At 44.4% G+C, this 13109-nt stretch overlaps 1 protein-coding gene across 4 annotated transcripts in view; it reads right to left on the bottom strand.

Moving 5' to 3' along the window:
- The window catches only part of TFRC (transferrin receptor), a 137286-nt gene that overhangs the window by 26224 nt on the left and 97953 nt on the right, over window positions 1–13109 (bottom strand). The window contains exons 1-2 of one of the 4 annotated variants that reach the window (XM_043473242.1): window positions 1930–2014; window positions 1356–1503 (exon numbers count right to left, since the gene is read on the bottom strand). The exons of 1 other annotated variant lie outside the window; for it this stretch is intronic. The gene's annotated coding sequence lies outside the window, so the exon portion shown is untranslated. Of the gene's footprint in view, window positions 1–1355; window positions 1504–1848; window positions 2044–13109 lie in introns of those variants that run through there. 2 more of the 4 variants (XM_043473241.1, XM_043473244.1) reach the window with 2 other exon arrangements.

Raw genomic sequence — 13109 nt, forward strand, 5'->3', positions numbered from 1 at the left:
GGATTTTGTGTAACATATTGAGTCTATTACAGTCCAAAATTGAGAAAAACAACAACAAAAACAGTCAATCCTAAAGGAAGTCAACCCTGAACATTCATTGGAAAGACTGACGCTGAAGCTCCAATACTTTGGCCACCCAATGCGAAGAGCCAACTTGGAAAACACTCTGATGTTGGGAAAGGCTGAGGGCAGGTAGAGAAGGGGATGACAGAAGAAGAAATGGTTGGATGGCATCACTGACTCAATGGACATGAGACTGAGAAAACTCCAGGAGACAGTGAAGGAAGGACAGGGAAGCCTGTGGTCCTGCAGTACACGGAGTGGCAAAGAGTCAGACATGACTTAGCAACTGTCTGAACAACAATAATCCAAAACTGAGGGAAAAAACCAAAGTAAAACAAACAAAAAACCTGGCAGGACCAGCAAGTATTTTAGGGAGCCTAACCTTAATTTTCAAAGTAGAAAAATCAGGAAGGGACTTCCCTGGCAGTCCAGTGGTTAAGATTCTGGGCTTCCACCGCAAGGGGCACAGGTTTCAGCCCTGGCCTGGGGAACTAAGATCCCATAAAAAAAAAAAAAGAAAAGAAAAGCACTTCTGGAAATCACCTTAAATGTCTTTGTCAATAAGGTCAAATTCCCCAGCTCAGAGACCAAGGAATCAGCATCTAGTATTCCAAACTCCTATCTAAGCCTAAAATAAAGGTTATCAGGTATCCAAATACTTCTGTAACAGGATAACTATCTCCTCATTCAACCTTTTTACCAGAAAAAGCACCAGCAGTCAATTTCCTTGGCATACCCAGTCACCACAATCTGGCCTATGGCAAAATGTTAACCTGTGTCAAATCACAACTTGCCCACCCGCCCAATTACTAGCCTAGAAAGCTGTCCACCGCAAACAGTGATACAATGGGCTTCTAAGGCGTTTTATATCATCAAGCACAGCCGTTTGATACCATGTCGCTTATTTCCTGAAGGCAAAAGCCAATTCCAATCCAAATAGCTTTTATTTGGCCCCTAGACCATAGCTTTCACAAAGTAGAAGTCTTATTCCTATGGTCTCCCATCTGTTAGTGAGAAGAGCCTAGCAATCCGAATACTCGTAAATATGAACACCTGAGGGATTCAGTTGGCTTCTTAGAAAAAGCAGAACCCACACACAAGGACAACAGGCAACGCCGAAAGATCAGGCTGTGCTAGAGTTCAAATACATGGCTTACAGAAACCCTTGTCTACATGCCCAGGACGCAGTCGTAATGCAGTCGGGGACAGCTTTGTCCCTTTCAACAATGAGACCACGGCCCCGGCGGGCCCCGAGGAATCGAAGGGCTACGAGCTCAAGGTCATCCACGCACCCCGACAGCCGTTCCCTGGGAACACATCCTGCAGGGGCCACGTGCTCCGCGCAGAGTGGCTCAGCGCTGCGGCAGCGTGGCTGACGCCTCGCTCCCGGGCCTGCAGCCTAGGGCTGTCCCGACAGGGCCGGCATCTTCTCAGGGCGAGCTGGTGAGGACAAGGGATCCGGGTGACCCGGGAAGCCGGGAGCAAAATGGCAGGGCGTAGAACGACAGTGGAACCCCCCTCATCTCGCCCTCAGGACCCTAACTGAACCTATTCGCAGGGTCGGGGGCCGAGGGGAGGAGGGCACCGGTAAGGGAAGGTCGGGGAGCCCGTCCCGCAGCGCCGCTGCACCCCGCTTGCACCTGCAGCCCGGCTCCGCTCTCCCCGCCACAGCCCCTTCCCGCCGCCACGCGGGCTACTTCCCGCCCGCCAACCCGGAGGCGCTGCAGCCTCCCGGCGCCCCGCGCGGCTCCCCAGGCGGCTGGACCGCACCGAGGAGGGTCGCACCCGAGCCCGCTCCGAGCAGCCCCTCAGGCTGAGGGGAGGGTTGGAGAGTCGGCGGGATTCTAGCAGCCGCGTGTCACTCACAGAGGCGCCTCCCCCGTCCGCGGCTTCCCGGCCCGCCACCAGTCTTTACCGACGCCCTCTGTTGGGATAACCACCCCCAACTGGCAGTTTATAGTCTGGCTCCGCTTTCTCTCTTGCGTCACTTCCTATATCACGTACACCTTCAGAGGAGCTCTGGAAAAAGCCTGGGGCTAGGAGTTGGGCAGGCCTTCCCTGGAACGCTGGACTGCGCTACGCGAGGTCGGAGGGAAAAGGCGCCAGACTGCAGGTGCAGGAGGGGTTAGGCGAGCGGTGCGCTGACTTCCTCCTTGCGTCCTCACTGGCGCGCAGCCGCAGCCCTGCCTCCCGGAGCCCTCCGTCTAACCTTGACCGATCTTCTGGCTGTGCAGTGCAAGGTCAAATGGTGTTAGCGTTTACTCCTAAATGCTGGATACTTAAACTGAAATATTTATTTTAAAGTGTCTGTCGTTGCTGAAATATTAAGTAGGCACTAAAGCCATGTTGTGAATATATGTTTTGCAGCATCAGAAATGGGATAAGAAAAACAGAATTAAAAGCAAAATGTAACTGTATAGCACAGGGAACTATACTCAATATCTTGTAATAATATTTAATGGAAAAGAATCGAAGAATATAGATATGTATATATGTATAACCAAATCACTTCCCTGTACATCTGAAACTAACAATATTGTAAATCAACTATAATTTTTTTAAAAAGGAAAATGCAGATTTGTATTTCGGATATATAAAAGCTGCCCATGAATCACTAAGACTGGCATGGAACTTTGCAGAATATTTTAATGCATGAGGGAATGGAAGAGAAAATAGAAACAAGCGACTTATTAGGGTGATAGAATTGTAGAACTTTGATGTTCCTTGCCATTGTTGTTATTATAGGATTGTGCAATGCGTAATAAATAAATAAAATGGACTGTTATCACTTTCTAAACTCTTAGCAAACATTCTCACCGTTTCCCTCCCTTTGGTCGGTAATAGACAGTGATCGAGATTAGACACGTTTACGAATAGCCCTAAGCAAGAATAGTCTTGGGCCATAAAAAGGGTTACAGATAAAGCTCTCCGGGTCGGAGCCTAGAGGGAGACAACAACAGTCCTCTGAAATGCAAATCTGTTTCCCGTCCTTGAGATTCTGCTCTTCCCCTTACTACTGCAGGGATGTCTGTCCACCGCCCTCTCTATACTACTGTTCCCTAAAGTGTCTCACTAAGAAGTATTTTAAAATCTCATATTTAGGAATATCGCCGCACCTTAGTGGATCTACACAGAAAAAAAGTTAAAGCAGGGAATGGAACAGATTCGCTTTGATGGGGCCAACTTGAAATTCTGACAGCAGGTCGACTTTAAAAGAAAGACAAGAAACAAGCAATGCTGATATCCGGGTGAAAATCTTATAAGCACGTGGAGAAAATGGACTTAGGAGACTGCAGGTCAGGATGTAATCTATGAAAATCCAAATTAAAACATTTACATTCACTAGAATGAAACCATAAAGAAGACACTAAAGAGCATGTCAATTATGTATTTATTTTCATGCTTTTATTAGTAACAAGGGATAGAATGCAATTACATTCCCTTCACTATCCCCTTCTCCCTAGAAGCTCTGCGGGATCTCCCTCCTCTGTAATTTCAAGTAGATCAAAATAAATTTGTCATGCTTTGTTGTGGAACCCATCAGTTCAGTTCAATGAGAGGCAATTCTGCTTTGTCTGATATTCCATACATTTGTTCAAAGATTTTACTTTTTTTTTTTTTAGATTTTACTTTTTTAAATCAGAGTTTCGTTGTTGTTGTTGCCATTATTGAATAGCATTAGCTCCCACTTCTGGAGACCAACAACTTGGATGCTTTCAATGAAATAAATTTGGTAACTTTATTTAAACTATTCATCATAACTGAAATGGATATTATTCAATTTCCAACCTTCCACGGACTTAACATAAGACTTACCTAAAATGCATGCAGTTTTTCCAAAAGGCACACAAAAATTGTTTTAAAATCATGTATACTAGAAGTTTGCATAAAGGAAATTGGAGACTGGAGGGGGGTGTACAATGTGCTTAAATAATAAACAAGCAAGTAAATAAATAAAAGCCCTGAAGATCTGGGGAAAGAGCACAAAAACTGAAGTTAAGCAACTGGAGTTCTCCACTTTCTTGAGCCTGGGTTGTATCAGCTCTTAAATGAGAATAAAAAATACTTGCTTCACAGATTTTTCTGTGTGTTTAAATGAGATAAGGCAGGTGTAGTCTCCTAAAACCACAGTCTACTCTGGCACAGAGAAGATTCTTGGTTGAGTCTGTCTGGGTGGAATACAGTGGGATCAAGCAGGAAAGTAACATGGAAGATGTCTTCAGGCCAGACTTAGATTGATGAGACCAGCTTCCTGTGGTGTGTATTAAAAATCCCACTCTATGTAAATACCTCAGGGAAACCAGTGGTGGAAGATAGTTACAGGCATCATTAGCTGCAAAATTCTCCCTCCCTCCCTTTTCTTCACCTTGAGATGAAAGCAGGAATCTTCCTATTTTCAGTGAGAGAGGAATAACAGGGAAAAGTAAAGCAGAGAAGTCACTGATGAGGTGAAAAGGGCCCCAGCCTCAAAGATAGCAACTAGTCCAGAGCTGTCCCAACTGTGCTGCAGAATGATGGGCTTAATGGCGCTCTATGCCTCAGTTTTCCCATTGGCCACATAGAGATAACATGCTTTTATTTCCTTCACCAGGAAAATAACTATTTTTTCCCCCTAAAAAGTAGGAAAGCTCCTTAAACTACACAGTTATACAAATACAAGGTGCTGCTAGTTCAGAGCCCAAGCCAAATGAGTAAATGTGGCCTGGAAACTGAAAAGTTCTAAGCAACTAGCAATGAGGTTATTTGTCCAGAAAAGGAAAGTTGTCTTTGATAGCTTACGGTCAACAGTGTCAGATTCTTGATCTCTGATGAAGCAGATTTAGCTCTGGGACCAGGGACCAGGCTTGATCACTCAAGAGCTTTTGTGTAGCAGTTTTATAAAAGTATGAAAAGGGACTGAGAAAGCTTCTGACAGACATCAGAAGGGAGACGGAGAGTGCCCCCTTTGCTAGTCTTAGCAAGGGAATTAAATACTTTTTAATTAGTTAATACAATAAATCAAAAGAATATCTAAAGGTTGTAAAAATCTTGCCAGACCCACTCCCACAATTTATAAAGACCCACTCCTACAATCTATAAAGACCCACTCTCACAATCTATAAAGACCCACTCCCACAATCTATCAAGAAAGCTGAGTGTCAAAGAATTGATGCTTTTGAACTGTGGTATTGGGGAAGACTCTTGAGAGTCCCTTGGCAGCAAGGAGATCCAACCTGTCCATCCTAAAGGAAATCAGTCCTGAATATTCATTGGAAGGACTGATGCTGAAGCTGAAACTCCAATACTTTGGCCACCTGATGCAAAGAACTGACTCATTGGAAAAGACCCTGATGCTGGGAAAGATTGAAGGCGGGAGGAGAAAGGGTCAACAGAGGATGAGATGGTTGGATAGCATCACCGAATCAATGGACATGAGTTTGAGTAAACTCTGGGAGTTGGTGATGGACAGGGAGGCCTGGCATGCTGCAGTCCATGGGGTCACAAAGAGTCTGACAAGACTGAGCAACTGAACTGAACTCCCACAATTTACATCTTAAGATGACAGGATTATAGTTAACAATAGAAAGATCTTACCAGACCCACTGCCATAATATACATTCTAAGATATCAGGATTAGTCAGAAGGTTTGCAGGAAGGAGAAACCCTCCTCAAGCAGGATACACTGTTGTTATATAATCCTTACTAAGGAACGTAGGGAAAACAGTTTCTCCTTTCCTTCTCCTTGAGAATTCCAGATCCCATCTCCTTTTCCAGAGTCCCAGACCCCTTTCTCCTCCTCGGGGACCCCAGACTTCTTATCAACCTGCCTAGGAATTGACTCTCTCACCTTCAGTGGCACTTGACTGCCCTGATTCCAGTAAAAGTGACTCCGTTATTGATAATGGCTGAGAGGAAAAGGTAATCAATAACCATTTATGGCATTTATACAATAATGCTCATTGAGTAGTATTGTGGGCTTCCCTGGTGGCTCAGTTGGTAAAGAATCTGCCTGCAATGTGGGAGACCTGGGTTCGATCCCTGGGTTGGGAAGATCCCCTGGAGGAGGGCATGGCAACCCATTCCAGTATTCTTGCCTGGAGAATCCCCACGGACAGAGGAGCCTGGAGGGCTACAGCCCACGGGCTCACAGAGTGGGACACGACTGAGTGACTAAGCACAGCACAGGACAGCACTGTGTGTCCAGCAAAGACACGTGAAGAGACGGGAAAGGAATGTGTACCCCTGAAAATGCAAACAACATGGCTGGGGAAATAGAATTTATACTCAAAGAACAAATAATAAGGATCCAAATATGAAATACAAGCAAAAATAAAAGTGAATCAAGGTCTGCGACAGCCAACTGCCCAGATCTGAAAAGGAAGGTAAGATTTTAGTGTGTTTATTAAGGCAGACTGTACTTCTCTACTCTAAATCTTGTTCCAAATTATACGCCTATTTGTGCTCAGTCGTGTCCAGCTCTTTATGACCCCATGGACTCCTCTGTCCATGGAATTTTCCAGGCAAGAGTACTGGAGTGGGTTGCCATATTCTCCTCCAGGGGATCTTCCCAACCCAGGGATCGAACCTGAGTCTCCTATGGCTCCTGCACTGACAGGTGGATTCTTTGCCACTAAGCCATCTGGGAAGCCCATGTGTGCTTATTTATTAATACATTCTAGTTAGCTACCTGTTTTTTAATAATCTATTTTGTAATGTAAAAGTACAATCGAATATAAACACTCTCATCTCTAACTCAGGCATAAGTACAAGAGGGAACTTTTGCTACTTACCCCACAACATCAAAATCAAAACATACACCCCTTCCAGGGGATAGAGATCAAGAACCTAGGGGGAAGACCAAGGAGGATGGGAGAGAGGGACAGCACTGTAAATCCAAACCTCTAAGATGATGCAGGTTGGGGGTGGGAGGGTTTTAGTTTTTAGACAAAGGCATTTAGTGCTTTTTCCCTTAACTTGTAAGACATTAACTTGTTTATGTTATGTATATTTTATCACAATTTATAAAATACATTAATCTGTCAACTCAGAAACTGAGGATTCAAAATCATTTGCTTTTTCTGGGGTCCTCTCTGTGGCCCAAATGCTAAATGAGTTCTCTTATGTCAGCATTTCTCAGACACTTTTGACTGCGCTCCACGGCTCCACAGTAAAATGTTCACTTGACATTATCCAGTATCAGTTGAGCTCAGTTCAGAAGCTCAGTCGTGTCCGATTCTTTGCGACCCCATGGACTACATCCAGTATATATGGGTATGTGTGTATATTCACATGAAACAAGTAAAAGTTTCATTAAATAACACCCTTGCTGTGTGCAAAGCAGTCTGGAATTGTCTATTTAATTTTTTAAATGCCGATTTCAACCTATTAAATTAATTTCTCAGTGGGCTATGACCTGTTTGAAAACCACAGTCCTAATCCATCTCCTTTCTCGAAGCATAAATCTTTCTAGTGAACAGGACAAACAGCTTCCTCAAAGTTAAACATCAACTTGAAAGGATTCTCCCTGTTACTTTGCCCACTGTTTCAACTTTCTATCATCCTGCACTTGAGCAAATATTGATTGAGGTATTTTGAGTGGGAAGGCACTGTTAGAGAACACAGATCAAGTCTTTTCAAATGCTTTCAAACACACTTTGGTCAATGATGGCAGAACTCTGCTGGACACACAGTCTAGGTCCTCCCAGTAACTACTATAGATGCCACTCCAACCTACATTGGCTCTGACCACAGCTCCTATTTGACAACCTGTATCCACTTTCTTGGAGAAGGCAATGGCAACCCCACTCCAGTACTCTTGCCTGGAAAATCCCATGGACGGAGGAGCCTGGTAGGTTGCAGTCTGTGGGGTCGCTAAGAGTCGGACACGGCTGAGCGACTTCACTTTCACTTTTCACTTTCATGCATTGGAGAAGGAAATGGCAACCCACTCCAGTGTTCTTGCCCGGAGAATCCCAGGGATGGGGGAGCCTGGTGGGCTGCTGTCTATGGGGTCGCACAGAGTCGGACACGACTGAAGCGACTTAGCAGCAGCAGCATCCACTTTCTTTACTTTGGAATCCTAAGCTCAGGGAAATCACCTTAGACTAGAATCATAAAATAAAAATGTGGAGTTCTGCACACTGGAACAGGATTGTTCCAGAGAATGAAGGAGGACTGTCAACTAATATATTTGAGGGTTGATATTTGAGGTTGCTACTATTTTCCACTTTATTTTGCATTTCTCCCCCTTTAAAACGTACTTGAAAACCTTCAGTTTCTGTCCTAATACTCCTGACTAAATTATTCTGTGCTAAGAGGAGGCTCACACGGGAGAACATGGAACAGGAGCAATTCAGGTTAAAACGGTGATATTTGCCCCTACTTTATAGCAAGTGGTAAAAGTTACTCAGAGCAGGAAAGCAGAATACATAATTAATTTTAAAATTAATTAAAAGAATATTTATGCCAATGAATACAGTGCTCAAAGTTGGAGTTGTGAGCAGCATATAAGGTCCTATTGAGCCCTTCTAGTTTCATAACAGAATTTCAAATCTGGAAGGAACTTTAACTCATGTACTATATACAGCCTATAACAGATGTCCACTAAGCATATGGAGATTTCATCTAACAAAATTTCTCTACTTCACCCCATCAAGTGGTTGTGTAGCTTCTAATCAGCCATTCCAATGAGAGCAAATTTATCACTTCCAAAATCTTGATAGGTTTGGGAGAGCCTTGGGAAGTTCAGACTGTTGGAAAGTTTTTACCTAGTTAATTCCCTAGTGGTCCAGTGGTTAGGACTCAGCTTTCACTGCCAACTGGGTTTAATCCCTGGTCAGGGAAGACCCTGCAAGCCATGCAGTGTGGCCAAAAAAAAAAAAAAAGTTTTCACTCATGTTGAACTGAATTCTCTTTCCCTTCTACTTTTGATAGATTGGTTATTGTTTGAAGACTGCTCTTATGTCCACAGCCATCATCTTTCCTTCGGGTGGAATATCCTGATCCCTTCTAAGGGCCACCACAGGACATGATTCTACGTTTCCCCACTCCCTAGTCAGTCTGGGAAGCATGATTTGACCAATCCAGATGGTTTCTGCCTTTACAGACGCCAGCTGCCAGCCACCTCAGTCCCTACCTTAACAGCCACTGCACATTGTAACCTCATGCTGAGTTCTCAGCAAGAGTTCAAAGGGGACAGACTGGCCTTTGGAGCAGAGAAACCTGGGTTCAAAATCTAGTCTTGCATGTACTAGCTAATTGTGCTACTATTCCATGTTTCTCTCTTTTCTGTGGATAATGTAATATTCACATACTGTTGCAGTCTGATACACTATACATAGACTCTCTTCCCCAGTTTATTGCTAATCTAGTTAGCAAATGATGCAGAAGAATCTAGTCTATTTGGCTGGGAACATCCTTGATATTAGAGCTGAATGACAGATAACAGCTAAGATTTATTAAGTATCTACTGTGTGCTAAAAGACTTCCCTGGTGGCTCAGACGGTAAAGCGTCTTCCTACGAGGTGGGAGACCCGGGTTCAATCCCTGAGTGGGGAAGATCCTCTGGAGAAGGAAATGGTAACCCACTCCAGTACTCTTGCCTGGAAAATCCCATGGACGGAGGAGCCTGGTAGGCTACAGTCCATGGGGTCACAAAGAGTCAGACATGACTGAGCGACTTCACTTCACTTCCCTTCAAAGCCAAGCCAAGAGTACATGTGAAGAGAAGGTAAATCTAGAAAAACCTAAACCTAGTGTGCTAAAAACGATTCTAGTCCTGAGATCCAGCAGGGCCCTGTGTGACTCCTGGGCACAAAGCTTTTCTGTGTCCCCTGTTTCTTTGATTATAGGAAATAGCCTTCATTCAGCCTCCAAAGGGTCTTCCCTCGTAGCTCAGTCGGTAAAGAATCTGCCTGCGATGCAGGAGACCTGGGTTTGATTCCTGGGTCGAGAAGATCCCTGGAGAAGGAAATGGCAACCCACTCCAATATTCCTGCATGTAGAATCCCATGAACAAAGAAGCCTGGCAGGCTACAGTCCATGGGATCGCAAGAGTCGGACCTGATGTAGTGACTAAACCACCACCACCACAGCCTCCATGACCTTCCCCGAGTTCCAGTGGACAGATTTAAGCAGTTGTTAATTAGGGAAGGGGCTTCCCTTGTAGCTCTGTTAGTAAAGAATCTGCCTGCAGTGCAGGAAACTAGGGTTCGATTCCCAGGTCAGGAAGATCCCCTGGAGAAGGAAATGGCAACCCACTCCAGTATTCTCGCCTGGAAAATCCTATGAACAGAGGAGCCTGGGAAGGGAGGGAATGTGAGACAAAGGAGAAACGGTCAGGAGAAATAATAGCCTAGCTTTGGGGCAGAGTCCTGGTTCCTATCAGTGGCTTGTTGTTCAGTTGCTCAGTCACATCCGACTCTTTGCAACCCCATGGACTGTAGCATGCCAGGTTTCCCTGTCCTTCACTATCTCCACACAGGAAAAATAGCTTTGAACTGTTTTGTATATACTGAAGTCCCCTCAAGGTGGGAGAAATGAATGATTCCCACAAGCATGTAGACTCCAGACCAGGCAGAACCTGAAGGTTGATGATGCTGACTCCTACTTATCTCACCACCAACCCATCAGAGAAATCTAAGTACAGGTTTAATAGAAGTGCAATGCATTCATATTATCTCTACAAGACAAGCTGATTTATTAAATTCTCAGTATGTGTACTTATCTATGATAAGGAGGTTCCTATTTTTTTTTTTTTTTTTACCATACCATGCACATGTGGGATCTTAGATCCCCGTGCGTGCATGTGTATGTAGTCAGTTATGTCCGACTCTTTGTGACCCCCATGGACTGTAGCTCGCCAGGCTCCTCTATCCAAGGGATTTTTCCAGGCAAGAATACTGAAGTGGGTTGCCATTCCCTGCTCCTGGGGATCTTCCCGACCCAGGGATCGAATCCAGGTCTCCCACATTGCAGGCGGATTCTTTACCATCTGAGGCACCAGGGAAGCCCAAGAATACTGGAGTGGGTTACCATTCCCTTTTCCAAAGGATCTTCCCGACCCAGGGATCAAACCCACGTCTCCTGTGTCTCTTCCATTGGCCGGATTCTTTACCAGTGAGCCACCTGGGAATCCCCCTTAGTTTCCCAGCCAGGGATCAAACCCATGTTCCCTACACTGAAAATGCAGTCTTAACTACTGGACCACCAGGGAAGTCCCATGGAGAGCAACTGAATTAAAATAAATATATTAACTTTGTTTCAAAATATCAATAAATCAGTTTCATCTTCCTCCTTCTGACATCTGTTGTTTACAACTCCGTAATTTGTATCTTGGTTCCCCTTCCTCTATGGTGTAAATCTGGCATCTTTAAACAGCAACAGCACAATTCTGACAAACTCTGTGCAATATGGCCAAATTTATCAAAAGTTGAGGTCTTCAAAAAAGGGGATTAAAAAAGAGGCTGTGAAGTTCTGGGTAGGTGCTGATATAAATGGGAAACATGAACAAATGTCTAAAGAAAACAGTTGCAAACAGATGATTAAATCCAAATCCTAAATCAGTGAATCCAGTGTTTAGAAAAATATCGTATCATCAGAAACTTTTTGGTTTCTTCAGCTTAATACATGCAAGTAGACAAATGTTCCCCTGGTTTGGAAAATGACCCTGCCAAAAGCTTTATTTCTCGTACATGGAAATGTGGTCAAGGAGGAGACTGTTTGAGGGTTGGCTTGGCTCCCCTGCTTCATCTCACACAGTCTCCTGAATGGTAGAGAAGCTGTGTCCTAGAGCTAAGGTTCCCAGGTGTCAGTCTGAGAACCCTGTTCGCTTACACTGCATCAATTTTAGCCTCCTAACAATTCTGTCAAGTAGGTACCATATTCATTTTATAGACAAATATTTGAGAGTGCAAAGAACACAGAATAATTAATTTCAAGGGACACAGTTTTTAAACAGCACAGTTTAGCTTCAGATCTTTGAGATCTTTGATCTTACAACCACCCTTCACTGCATCTCAGGTACCGAAACACTGAAATACTAACCAGCAGGCAGATGGTTGAAGCCCTGGGCCCAGAACAGAATGCTTACTTCCAAGTTCCAGCCTGGACCTTGTAACCACAGCCATCTTAGGAGGGAGGGTTTGAGTCCAGTTTATAATGGAATTCGATGCCACAGGCACAAAATTAAAAGATCCGAAAATATAAAGACAAGGTCATTACATGCAATATGTCTGGGATAACAATCTCTCAAAATGTGACCTAGAAGTAACCTGTGACAAAGTGAGATTTTTTTTAAATTAATTAATTTATTTATTTTACTTTGTAACATTGTATTGGTTTTGCCATACATTGACTTGAATCTGCCATGGGTGTACATGTGTTCCCCATCCTGAACCCCCCTCCCACCTCCCTCCCCATCCCATCCCTCTGGGTCATCTCAGTGCACCAGCCCCGAGCATCCTGCATCATGCATCGAACCTGGACTAGCGATTCATTTCACATATGCAAAGTGAGATTTGAAATTTGTTTAACTGATGACATGAAAGCTCACAGCCCCCAACCAGGTAATCAGAAAGCAGCTAATCATGATAAACCATCTCTAAACATTGTTAAGATGACTGCTTCTGAGACCGGAGTCAAAGAGAGAAGCATTTGAAGAGACCCACTCCTATAATAAAATCCACACCAGGACTCAAAAGTAGGCAATAGGAGCAGAGAGCTGCAGAGAGAAAGAGAATCCGGGATAGAAGGCAGCCGTGCTGAGCCCAGTGCCCTCCCCATTTCAGCCTTGAGGGACGCAATGGACAGGAAAGATTCCCTGTGGGTGTTGAGATGAATCAAGCTAAAGTGGACTTTGAGATCCACATGGAGCCTAGATACCAAGGTGAGCTCCCTGTGCGATCCAGCAGGTTCCCACCAGCCATCCATTTTGCACGTGGTAATGTATACATGTCAGTGCTGCTCCCTCAGTTCGTCTCCCCATTTCCTTCCCTCACGGTGTCCACAAGTCCCTGCTCTACGTCTGCATCTCTATTCCTGTCCTGCAAATAGGTTTATCAGTACCA

The sequence above is a fragment of the Cervus canadensis genome, chromosome 7 (assembly GCF_019320065.1).
Source record: "Cervus canadensis isolate Bull #8, Minnesota chromosome 7, ASM1932006v1, whole genome shotgun sequence".
Taxonomy (NCBI): Eukaryota; Metazoa; Chordata; class Mammalia; order Artiodactyla; family Cervidae; genus Cervus; species Cervus canadensis.